Source organism: Rattus norvegicus, chromosome 9 (assembly GCF_021556685.1).
Source record: "Rattus norvegicus strain SHRSP/BbbUtx chromosome 9, alternate assembly SHRSP_T2T, whole genome shotgun sequence".
Lineage (NCBI taxonomy): Eukaryota > Metazoa > Chordata > Mammalia > Rodentia > Muridae > Rattus > Rattus norvegicus.
In genome coordinates this window covers 27507332-27520266 of record NC_141542.1, presented here as the reverse complement: position 1 = coordinate 27520266, position 12935 = coordinate 27507332, and the positions used below count along the sequence as shown (strand labels likewise).

Sequence of the window (12935 nt, the reverse complement as noted above, 5' to 3'; positions counted from 1 at the left end):
AGTGGGAGGGAGGAGGATCCGAAAGCCGTCCCAGGCTCTCCCAGGCGAGGGCCGTCTGTGGAGTAGCAAGGGCTCGTGACCTGTGCTCTGGGTTCCTTCTTGCTGAATGGTTTGCCGACTGTGTGCTTAAAGATACACTTCACTCACTCCGTGTTTACAGTGCTGAGAAATGGTCTGCCCTTCTTCCAAATCGACCCTCTAAGTGTGTTGAAGGACATTATTTAACCCTGAACCACCCAGACGCCCTGAAGCAGTTGTTTCCTCTCTGATGCCCCGGTTCTGGGAAATGAGGCTCTTTTCGAGCCTGTTTTAAAAGCACCGTGTGGGGCTCCTCCCAAAGGCCCTCCTTTGAGGTGATGAAGTCTAACCCCCGTCTGCTGACACCTTCTCCTGTTTTCTCTCTCCACTTGGAGCAGCGACCACGCTCAGATAGATGGTAGATGAGGACGGCGCCACCTAGCTCCTCAAGAGGAGGGGGGCGTTCCCAGGGCCCAGAGCGAATCCGGTGGCATTTGAAGAGCGGGATTTAATTTGATAGTTTACATTCTGCGTAGATTCCTCCTCTATTTGACTCAAGTAAACAGCTACCTACTGCCACAGCTGTCTCTGCACCAGAGAAGAAATATGGTGTGGTGGATGGGGTTCAAGGGGACTTTAGGACCTGAGGACTGGGAGTGGCTGGCTTGGTGTGGGTAAAGGCTGAGCTGGGTGTAGAAGATTCTGGTTTTCATCCTCCTCTGGCCTCTACAGTAAAAGGGTACGTTCAAAATAAGCAACCGATGAGGCCCCGCTCTGAACCCCACGCTGGAGAAGCTCAGTAGAGGCCACTGAGGATGTGAGGTCTGAAACTCAGAGATAACCTCATCCCAGTTCCACACACGGCCTTTGGCACTGCTTGGAGGATATCAGGAGACCGCAAGCTGGGTCCACTCTGTCCAGAACATGAGGACAAATAGATCCCGTCAAACGTCAGTGCTGCCGCTCTCCTTGTCTTTCTGAGGCAGTTTTTTTTTCTATGTAGCCCAGGCAAGCTTTGAACTTGTGATCCTCCTGCCTGACCCCCCACCCCCTCCCTGAGTGCCAACATTACAGGTGTGCACCATTGTGGTTGTCCTTTGGAACAGAGAGGTCTGCACAGTCGCAGCTTGCTTCGGAGTCCCTCACCCAGTCTGGGACTCTAATTGGCTAGGCAGAAGGTCTGCTTGGAGGAGGTGAGGCCACACAAGGTCATTGTACGTCTGAGAAGGTGCCCATACTGTCTCCCTTTCCTGTTCCCCAACAAAGATTTCCTGGGGGCAGGATGAAAGCACTTTGATATGTTTCCTGGGAGGTAACAAGTCTCTTCTTAGCCCTGATGTGACACCCGGATTCCATCCCCTCAGAGCTCATCTTCGGAGGAAGGAGGGGAATTGTGCAGGCTCAGGGCTGGTGGTGAGTGGTTGTTGTGTCTTTTCATTGGTTCTTGCTTTATTTAGCATCCACGACAAGAAATGACTGAGACAGGGGCTGTGGGTGTAGTGAAGGACCTGGGGTTTCTTGTACACACACACACACACACACACACACACACACACACACACACACACACGCCTGACCTGCCTCCACAAAGAGTTCAATCCTTACTCATCAGTGAGTACACAGAACTCCCATGACACCCACCTCCTGGTTACCCTTCAACAATTTAGGCCATATGAATAAATTGGCATTATTCAATCTGCTTGGCATAGCCTTGGGAACTTTCTCATGGAGAGAGATGGTAAAGGCTGAGGTCAGGCACCATACGCACTCTTAGTGGGCTTGTAGATGGATCAGTGGGTAAAGCCCTTGCCTTGTGAACATGAGGACCTGAGTCCAGTTTCCAGAACTTATATAAGTTTGACCATGGTGTTTTGTCACAGTACCAGAAAAGTAGTGAGAACTTTCTTAGTTAGGGTCACTCTTGCTGGGACGAAACACAAAAGCAAGTTGGGCAGGAGAGGGTTTATTTGGCTTACACTTCCACATTGTAGACCATCATCGAAGGAAGTCAGGGCAGGAATCTGGAGGCGGGAGCTGACGCAGAGGCCATGGAGGAGTGCTGCTTACTGGCTTGCTCCCCATGGCTTGCTTAGCCTGACTCTTTTTTTTTTTTTTAAATAGAATCCAGGACCAGCAGCTCAGGGATGGCGGCACTGTCCCCAAGGGGCTGCCCTACTCCACATTCATCACTAATTAAGAAAATGTCCTGTAGGCTTATATACAGCTGATATTACAGAGGTGTTTTCTCAGTTGAGGCTCCCTTCTTTCAGATGACTCTAGCTTGTGTCAAGTCGGCATAAAACTAACCAGCAGAAATATGCACTGGACTGAGCCCCGGGCTTCTCGTCTGTTACTGTGCTGTGACCAGACATCTGATGCTCCCTCAACCATGACTCCATCACCACGACACATTTTATCTACTGAAGCTGCTTCTGTCAGGCGTTTTGTCAGAGTGATATCAAAAGTAACAAATGCATCCGTCATTCTGCTCCCCAACCCACCTTCCTTCTCCTGTCAAGCAGGTTGCCTCAGGCCTTTGCATCTGTAGGGCTATTTATTGGTCCAGGTGTTTGCTTGACTGTCCTCTGGGCGACTGAGAGACATGGGACCCCGGGGGTGGAAAGGGAATGGGTGACTAGCAGGGGATCACACCCAGCACGCTTAGCCCAACACCTCTCCATCTCCCAGACCCCCTTTATGCTCCATTCATTTCTGTCCCCTCCAGTTATCGCAGAGAACTAGTGGATAATGACAGGCTGTCAATTAGACTGACAGCGGAGTTTCTGTTGTCCCTGGTAGTCTGTGCAGGGAGTCAAAGGTCTGGTCTCCAATCCACGCAGACACCTGCAGCTTCTCGTCCACACTCGCTCCACCCAGCTGTTGTTTCACGCACAGCATCCTGAGCTGTGCGGAGAGAATCCAGAGGAGAGTGTCTTGCCTGGAACTCTGCATGAGGCTGCCTCTCTCCGTGAGTGATAGTGAGAGTGAGTAGTGAAGGCTAGTGAGCCAGGAGCCTGGGTTTGCATGTGGCCTCACCTCCTGGGTGTCGATTTTCTCCTCCATAAACCCTCAGAGTTGAATGAGATCAGTAACTTTTACATGTTGTTTACAATGCCCCGAGGATTTTACATGACAGGGGCTGGATTTTACATGAAATCCGAGAGAACAAGACACAAACATCTCCTGGGAGAGGCTTGCTAGAGTCTGTACACTCTGGGAGGGTTGGGCTTCCGAGAGAGGAGAGAGTTCAGCAGGGGCAGCCCTGGCTTCCTGTTTCCTACTCTATAACTGTTAAGGTTTCACGGGGAAGCCAGCCTATAATTCCAACACTGGGAAGTGGAGGCAGGAGGAGATCGGGGCTGTCCTCAGTAACTTGGCAAGTTTGAGGCTAGCCTGGGCTATAGGAGATGCTGTCTTAGAAAACCAATGCTCCTGCTCCAGTAAACATCTCATTTGAAAGCTAGGTTTGATGGTGCATGCCTGATCCCAACACGTGAGAGGAGGAAGGAAAGGGCCAAGAGCTTAAGGCCAGCCTTGCTTACTTACCAGGTCTGGAGCTAACCCAGGCTACACAAGACCCTGCCTCATTATCTTCAAACTACGGAAAAAAAATTTACCAAAACAAAGGCTTCTTCCATGGACGCTAAAGACACCCCACAACTCTAAAGGTCGTGGCTCCCAGATTTTCCTCCAGTTTTGGGTCTGGGCACATACATTTTTTGCCCACCAGGAAGAGACAAGCACCAGGTATTATGAGGTAGTTTTGTGTTTTCCACCGAGCGAGTTTATGAGAGGCACCCAGGGTGCCTGATGAAAGCAGGTGGTTGGGTACAGCCATTGTAGACTAGTATGACACTGTGTTCAGCACACAGGTACCCGCTCTGACCCACTAGAGAGATGGAGGGAGGTCCTACCATGATGCAGCACTTCATGGAGGAAGTGTGACAAGGACACATGGAGCCTGGAAGAAAGAGAGAGGTTGTCTCAAAGCCCTGACCTGTTGCATACCCGTTAGCAGCAGGCACAGCTTGTCCCCTGTTCCATGGCACCTTATGCCGACCTTGATGGGGCACAGCACAGTGGAACCTCAGTGAGGGGAATGTAATCGAAGCTGGTGGGAAGAAGCCCAAGAAAACGCATGGAGAGAAAAATCAAGAATCAAGATACAGTTTAACTCGGGGGCCCAGAGACGGCTCAGTTGGTAAAGCGCTTGCTGTACAAGAGTGGAGACCTGAGTTCGGATCCCTAGCACCTAAATAAAACTCTGGTGCCGCGGTGAACATGTGGTATCAGGAGGCTCTCCCGAACCTGCCGACTGGCCAGCCAGTCTAGCCAAATTCATGAGCTCCCATTGCAGAAAGAGACCCTGGCTCAAGGAGGAGAGATTAAGGAAGACCATGGACGTGAAACTCTGGCCTCTGCACAGAGAGACACATGTGTGTTTGCATAGAATATGCAAGTTCACACATGAACACGAACTCACACTTAGGAGTGAAGGAAAAGTACGTAAAGAAACAGCGTAACTCATCATGGGTGAATGAACTTGACCCTGCTGAGGTGACGAGACACTAAACAGACCTTTACGGGTTTCCGGTGCAAATCCAGAAACGCAAAGACGAGCCAGTTTAAGCAACAACGGCACATATTCTCATTACACAGATTCCAAGGTGAGGTAGGTGGCAGGACCACGAAGATTTAAAGGAGCTAAGGCCTGGTGAGAATTCAGCAGGAATGAGCCTGCTGTGCAGGGGATGGCCAGAGGAGCCTTTTCCAGCTCTCCCTGCCAAGTAGCCTCTTTCCCCTCAGGCCTCAGTGGGCAGGGTGAGTGGGGCTTTGTAGAGGATAGGCTGACTGAAGGGTGGGCTGGGCTGGTAGCCTGGGCTGATGGATCAGTGGGCATGCGCACATACGGGTGCCTGTGCGGCGTGCGTCTCTCTCTCTCTCTCTCTCTCTCTCTCTCTCTCTCTCTCTCTATCTATCTCTCTCTCTCTGACAGCCTTCATTTTGACATGAGGTAGATACAGTGATGTCATCTGGAATGGTTCATGGCCTAGAACCTAGGGGTGGGGAAAATCCTCAGGGACTTTAGGAATTCACAGATTAAGACAGAAGGAAGAAAGTTTCCCAGAGAGGCAGGCATTTAAGATGCATCATTTCTTTAATCCTGTCAATTAAAAGAGGAGGAAGTGGGTTGAGTGGCTCAGTGGCTAGACCACTTGCCGAATAAGCATGAGGTCTTGGGGCCTGACCCCAGCACCCACCTTGAAAAGCCAGGGGGAGCTTTGACATTCTTGCAGTCCGAGAGGCAGAGAGTATCTGGGGGCTGCTGGTCTTCCAGTCTAGCAGAATCAGTGAGCTCCAAGTTCAGTAGGAGAGTCTGTCTCAAAAAATAAGGTGGTGGGTGGTTGAGGAAGACACTGGACATCAACCTCTGGCCTCCATATGCACATACACAAATTCACAGAGAGATGGATCGAGGTGGAAGAGGAGGGGGGGGGAAGAGGAGAGGGGGGAGGAGGAGGAAGAAGAGGAAGTAGAGAGAAACCTTATTTGTTCAAGATCATCTAATAAGGAAGTAACAGAGCTAGGGTTCAAACCCAGGTCTGCATAGCACCCAACCCACAGTTTAACGTTTCTCAGACTGGAGGGGGCCACATTGTGGTTTCTAACCGGTTTTTGTGGGAGTGTATTTGAGATTCGCTGTCCTGTGAATGGACAGCATGACAACTCTTATACAGGCAAACATTTCATTGAGGCTGGCTTACAGTTTCAGAGGTTCAGTCCATTATCATCACGGCAGGAAGCATGGCAGGGTGCAATCAGACATGGTGCTGGAGGAACTGAGTTCTACCCCTTGATCTGCAGGCAGTAGAAAGGGACTGTCTTCTGCAGGCAGCCAGCCAGGAGGAGGCTCTCTTCTGCACTGGGCGGAACCTTAGCATGAGAGGCCTCAAAGCCCACCTACATAGTGACAGGCTTCCTCCAAGAAGACACACCTCCTCCCATAAGGCCACATGTGTCACTCCGTATGGCTGAGCATTTAAACACACGAGTCTATGGGGGACAAACTAGCCAAGCCGCCACACTCACTCTGGGGTTATGGCGTATCATGGCTATAAACTCTAATTTAGCTGCCACTGGCTCCCAGATGGGAGTCCAGCGCTGGCTCATGTAGATCGCTTCTGTTTGCATCGGCCAAGGGCTGGCACAGGTGACCACAGCAACAACAGGACCAGGGATCTTTGGAACCATATAGTTGCTGTGACTTGCTGAACCCCTCAGCCTAACGGGGATTTCGTTTCTCACTTACCACAATCTAGTTTTTCTTTAATTTCCCTCTTTAGCATGTCCTTCCTTTCCTCAGGCTGCTTGCCCGGCGACACCCAGTCTCTTGAGTGTGGGGTATGCTGGCATTGCCTGGATGACTTTTCAATGCCTTCCTACAGCCTCCAGTGCTGCCTGACAAGGATTAAAAAAATTACAGTGCCGTGCTTTTCGCCGTGCTTTTCTTCCTCTCTCATTAACAGGGAAGGAGGTATTTTACGTCTTTGCTTTGTGTGATCTCACCACCTCTCACCTGGGTGGGTTGGTGCTTATCAAAGAACAGCCCCGTTCCTAAGGCTCACCTTGAACAGCTGGAGGCTAAGTCCCCAGAAGGACAAGAGTGGGTCCCAGAGCCTCAGATGAGCTTGACCCTAATGGCCATTCTAGCAACTTTCCAACATTGTGCCAGGCACGTGGCCGAGCCGGAAGAGGCTTTGCTTCTTACGCACGGAGCTCTGAGTTTACTCCCAAATGTTGCAAGAACAATTGCGGTGGGGCGTCCCTGTAAACACTGGACTAGGAGGTAAGGGTGGGGTGATCAAGAGTTCAAGGTTGTCCTCGGTTATGTGGGTAGCTTGAGGCTAGCTAGCCTGGGCTACATGAGCTCCTGTCTCAAAAAAGAAAACCAGCATTGGCCGGTGAAGCCCTGCTGCTGCTTAACACGAATCTCAAACACACAGACGCGTCATCATCTGGCATGAAGATGAACACACGGGAAAGCAAACTTCTCAGAGGTAAGCTGTTTGCAGAAGGAGCTGTTGGAAGTCTTGCAGAAAACCAGACTAGCCTCGCCAACAGTTAGGCTCTAAAAAGGGCAAAGCCTGTGTCAGTGACCATGGTAGGGCTGCTCAGGAGGATGCTCAGGGCAGAAGGAACTTACGGTCGTGTGCTGGGGTGTCAAGGAACAGAGTCTGGGGGCTGCTACTTGTGTGACCCTCCTTCCCTGTACAGCCTTGCTAACAGTGGCAGGGCATGGGGCAGCGGCACAGCTGGGCGCGTTGTCTGCAACGGTCTTGGGGGGCGGGGTGGTGGTGAAAATAGAAAGGCATTTAGGGACAGGATATAGCACACCCCAGAGTGTGGGAGTGGATGACTCGAGAGAGGCTCACAGTTAAGGGTCTTAGCAGAAGACTGATACCAGCTTTGATAACCCTTGTGTTCTATCTCAAAGAGCCTAGGAAGCTCCCTCCCCTTTCTTTGCCTTTTCAGTAAGAAACAAGAGTAACTCTGGCAGTGTTTTGCAGGAATTGTAACCTGATAGGGTAAAGCCAGGAGCCACTAGGGTTGTAGGACTTCTCCTTTTCTTGTTTCTGGTGAGAGCCTAGGCAACAGCAGGCTTACAACTGGGAGGGGAGAGCGGCCTTAAATAAATGCTGTTACCGAGTTAGAATTTAAAAAAAATTATGTGTATATGTGAGCATAAGTGCGTGCTATTAGAGGTTAGAATAGTGTGTTAGATACCCCAGATCTGGAGTTACGGGAGGAGATAGCCATCTAGTGTGGGTCTCGAGGACCAGCCTGGTGTCCTCTGGAGGAGCAACTGGTGCTCTTAACCACTGAGCCATTGCAACTCTTGAGTCTTACCTTGTGAGAAGTTTCAACTGGACTCTAGAGTGAGGGACCTCTTTCTCATCATTTTCCTTGTTTCTTTATTGTGTGCCGTGAGGATGATCTATGAGGCAGGTGGCCCATCTCTGTAAGGTCATTATGTCACCGACTCCTTTCGGGAACTGCCTTTGCCCTCTGGGTCGCTGCTGCTTTGTGAGGAGCGGTCAAACAGAGCATGCAATTCCTGAAGAACACACCCAGGCATCAAAGACGTGGTTGCTCCTCACGCCCTCCGGTTCTCAGCTCTAGAACCAGCTGCATGAAGGCTTGGACTTTATGCTTCACAGACAACAGTGATTGCGCGGAATTCCCAAGAGGAAGGTCAGGTGCAAGGGACCATTGAGCAGACACCTTTTACAGGTAACGGTTTCTAAAGGGTTCTAGATGGATTCACGCTGACCTTTCATAACAACGGCTGGTGGTGCACAGCTGTAATCCTAGCACTCAAGGGGCCAAGGCAGGGGCATCGTGAGTTCCAGTGAGTTTGGGCTAGTAGCCAATTCCAGGTCGTCCTGGGCTACATAGTGAGCGTCTGTCTTAAAACAGTAACGGCAACAGCATGTTTAGGATGTAGCTCAGTGGTAGGTTACTATGTATCTCAGCATCCTCAAGGTTATGGGTTCAATCTCCAGACAGACAAAAGTAACTCCTGTCTCCTACAATAAGAATTCCAGGGCTTCAGGACAAAGAGGCAACTGGCCCCCGCAGGCTTATCACCTCAAAGCTGCAGACCCCTTGTCCTCTAGGGCTGAGATCTTATTTTTTTTCCTCCCAGGTAAAGGACCACGAATGATAACTAGCAATACGGTAAAGAGTGTGCTTTTTATTCTGCTCAAGCATAAAAAGCTTACCTGGAGGCTGCACTGTTGGGGTCTTCCAATCTTTCCCGAGCTTTAATACAGAAGATAAATTCAATTCCAGCACTTAGCGGCTGCTGCATGGCGGGCACTCTGAACACAGTTGCTGAATAAATGCTTTATGAGGTAGCTGTCTCCATCATGTCTAGAGGTCTGATGGAGAGGATGTGCGTCAGCTTTCACTGCCTCGAATGGCCTAGCCTACCTTGGTTGTCTGAGGAGAGTGAATTGTGTATGTGCAGGGAACAGATCTTGTCTCTGCAAAAAGGGTGGATCTTGTTAGTGCAAAGTGACCGGATTCTGCTTGTGTGGGGAGCATGGGAGGCGTGGCTTCAGTTGCATGGCTAAGCCTTGATCAGCAATCCCTTTCTAGGTCTACCCCCATCCCCTGAAGGAATGACTACTCACTCCATGTGGGGGTTGGGACAGGATCTGTGCAGTCTCCCCCAGTTATTTCATCATATTTCTTTAAGGGTTTAAAGCAGGAGGCGGGAGGAATCAGCATAGCAAACAGACCTGTCCTGTTAATTCTGACAAGCATATGAGGTGCCTTGAAGTAACTGAAGGCTCTCACCGGGCTGCGGTTCCCATGAGGCTGCTGGTGCAGAACAAGGAGTTAGAGAGTCTTGTTGGATGGGAGGCCCTGCAGGCGAGAAGCCAGAGGGACAGCTGGTAAGTGGAACTTCTTCCGGTATCCAGGGGAGGATGAGCAGAAGCTGTCTGCATCTGGAATGCAGGGAAAGCGCCTGCCCACAGGAGCTGCTGGGACAGGGCAGGGAGACAGGTGTGTGAGGACAGAACAGCCACCACCACTTACACAGCTATAGCCACCCGTGTAGCACGGTGCCTTGAGACAGCACAATTACTATCTGAAGATGGGGAAATGTGTAAGAAGGGGTTGGGGGTGACTCCATGGGGCAAGGTTTCCCAGGGAGTCCCCAGAATGGAGTGGCCTCTGGTCAGCCTGTTACTAGTGTGTCTGCTGGGCCTTCTCTACATTCTCTGTGAACATCAGGACCTCTGAATGCCAAGCCCACGGATCTGCATTTCCAGTGAGTTGCCAGGGCTGTCTTTGCCCTCTGGGTGTCAGAGTCCTCAGAGTCCTCTTATTTTCAGATAGAGAGAACCCTTTCATGAAGGCCCCTGCCAACTTCCATCTCCTGAGCCTGCTGTGGCTTTGTGAGTCTGGAGAGAGTGCCACCTTTTCAAGTGTCACACATTTGAGAAGCCCAAGCATGGAGGTGGACAGAACCCTTCCTGCTGAGGTCACTCACAAGCATGAGGCCCATGACACCCACGTGACACCCACGCGACACCCAGGACACCCACGTGACACTCACATGACACCCACTATGTGTCCTGCACAGCTGCTTCTCAGGCCTGTTTCCACACTTCTGCACATTTCTGACTGACAGCTGAGCCCAGGTCTGCCTCTCTCCTGCCTTCCTCCTGCCCTCTCTCCTGTCCCCTCTCCACCCTCTCTCCTGTTCCCTCCCTCACCCTGTCTCCTGTCCCCCCACCCTCTCGCCTATCCCCTCCCCCACCTTCTCTCCTGTCCCTCCCCCTACCCTGTCCTTGTTCCTTCTCTGGTCTCTCCCAAGGGCCATGGGTCTGGGCGGTCTCTTTTAATCATTATTTGTTCCTCTTCTACTGGTTTCCAACCCCAGGGATAGTTTTCCTCACCAAGCCAATTTGAATTAATTTTGCAGGGACAATTCCATGAGACAATATATCAATTGCTGTATTAAAATCAAGATGTATAGCATCTCCCCCCATCCTTCACGTTCCTTAATTTCTTAGTTCCCTCAAAGGCACAATCAAGTGTGGCTGGCATAATTTGTTCTTTATAAACCCCGACTGTTCGTTGCGTGTGTTTGTGACTTTGGAAGGAGTCCTGGCAGCTCTTTATTCCTGCCATACTTTCTTTATGGCGTTTGATGATTGCAGCTCAGTGATTAAGGACTCAGTGAGATGGACCCACAGGACACACATCCGCTGCTTGGTGGCTTTTCTAGGTCTCCATCTATCCCTTACAGCCCTCTCTGCCCTCTGGATCTATCATTCAGTCACATTGTCACTGGAGGGTAAGAGCCACCCAAAGCAGTTGGCGGTGCACGTGCTCATGGGCTCTATTTCAGGATGCAGCAGACAAGCTCAAACGATGTAAACAGCACTGAGAAAGGCACCGAGAGGGACAGCTGATCTCCTCGTGGGCATGATGGGTCAAAGTTCTCGGGGAACCCCCTTATCCCTGGAACTGTGGACATCATTAGTTAAGACAAGGCCTAACCCTAGCCCATACAGTGATTTTATAAAGAGGAACATTCAGGGCTGTAGAGATGGCTTAGCAGTTAAGGGTTCACGCTGCTCTTGCAGAAGACCTGAGTTTGTTTCCCTAGCATCCATGACAGCTGACTCCCAACTGCCTGTAAACCAGCTCCAGAGCATGTGACGCCCTCTTGCGGCCTCTGCTGACACCTGCACTCACATGTACACGTCCCACTCGCCTCAGACATACACATAAAAGTAAAAATAAAGACATTAGTTGGCTGCTGCTGGTAGATGCTTTTAATCCAAGCACTCGGGAGGCAGAGGCAAGCAGATCTGTGAGTTTGAGGCCAACCTGGTCTACGTAGTGAGTTCCAGGCTATTATACAGAGGAACCCTGTATTGAAAACCAAAATAAATAGATAAGTAAAAAAATAAAAGTATTATAAAAGGGGACATTTGGACAAAGAGACAAACACACAGGGAAAGGAATGTCATGTGAAGATTAGGCCAGATTAGATCTACAAGCCAAAGGGTGCCAGAGATATCCAGAAACTCGTAAAAGCCAGGAGAGAGGCTTGGGTAGAGTCTTCCTCCCAGTCCAGGAGGAACCAGGCCCATCGCACTGGGAGCCTCCAACTCCTTGACTGCAGAGCTGTGCTGCTGTGAGCCTCCTCTGTGGTGAGCCTCCTCTGTGGTGAGCCTCCTCTGCTGCGAGCCTCCTCTGCAGTGAGCCTCCTCTGCTGCGAGCCACCTCTGCTGCGAGCCACCTCTGCTGTGAGCCTCCTCTGCTGTGAGCCTCCTCTGCTGTGAGCCTCCTCTGCGGTGAGCCTCCTCTGCGGTGAGCCTCCTCTGCTGTGAGCCTCCTCTGTGGTGAGCCTCCTCTGCGGTGAGCCTCCTCTGCTGTGAGCCTCCTCTGTGGTGAGCCTCCTCTGCAGTGAGCCTCCTCTGCTGTGAGCCTCCTCTGCTGTGAGCCTCCTCTGTGGTGAGCCTCCTCTGCAGTGAGCCTCCTCTGCAGTGAGCCTCCTCTGCTGTGAGCCTCCTCTGCAGTGAGCCTCCTCTGCTGTGAGCCTCCTCTGCTGTGAGCCTCCTCTGCGGTGAGCCTCCTCTGCTGTGAGCCTCCTCTGCAGTGAGCCTCCTCTGCTGCCAGCCTCCTCTGCTGTGAGCCTCCTCTGTGGTGAGCCTCCTCTGCTGTGAGCCTCCTCTGTGGTGAGCCTCCTCTGCTGTGAGCCTCCTCTGTGGTGAGCCTCTTTTGCTGTGAGCCTCCTCTGCTGCCAGCCTCCTCTGTGGTGAGCCTCCTCTGTGGTGAGCCTCCTCTGCTGTGAGCCTCCTCTGCTGTGAGCCTCTGCAGGAAGGAAGGAAATGCCTGAGAGTTTGTGTTAGTCACCTGTCGCTTGCACTGAACACCTGGCAAGAGGCGCTGTAAAGGAGGAAGACCTTTGTCTCACAGTTTGAAGTGACACAGTCTGCCCGAGGGGAAGGCATGTCAGTGTCAGCACGTCACATCTTGGCTGATGAGAAAGCAGAGAAAGGGGAATGTATGACTTTGTCTGGCTTCTTCCTTCTTCCCATTTATACTGTCTGGAACCTCAGCCTGAGAGAGGGAACCACCCACGTTCCAGGCAGGTCTGCCCTGCTTAGTGCCCTCAGAGCTACCCACAGGTTTGTCTCCTACATTCTAATAGTGAAGATTATCCATGCCAGAGTGCGTATCCTGGGAGCACATCAAGGAGGGTCAAAGCTTCCTCTCCCTGGACAGACAAACCTGAGCAGTGCTCAGTGTAGGGTCTTCCAGAAGCTTCAAGGAACTGGAGTCCCAAGTTTCGTAAGCGGTGAACCAGTGTAACTTAATAGACTTTT

At 51.3% G+C, this 12935-nt stretch overlaps 1 long non-coding RNA gene across 2 annotated transcripts; it reads right to left on the bottom strand.

The window, feature by feature from the left end:
* Positions 1-1967: 1967 nt before the first annotated feature.
* Positions 1968-9069, bottom strand: LOC148003610 (uncharacterized). Of its 2 annotated transcripts, XR_015629933.1 has the most exons (6): positions 8802-9069; positions 7927-8134; positions 6329-6477; positions 5784-5877; positions 5280-5395; positions 1968-3979 (listed from the first exon to the last, which is right to left on the bottom strand). It is a non-coding gene; the product is annotated as an uncharacterized LOC148003610 (long non-coding RNA). The 2 variants fall into 2 exon arrangements; XR_015629934.1 differs by lacking the exon at positions 5784-5877.
* Positions 9070-12935: the final 3866 nt, after the last annotated feature.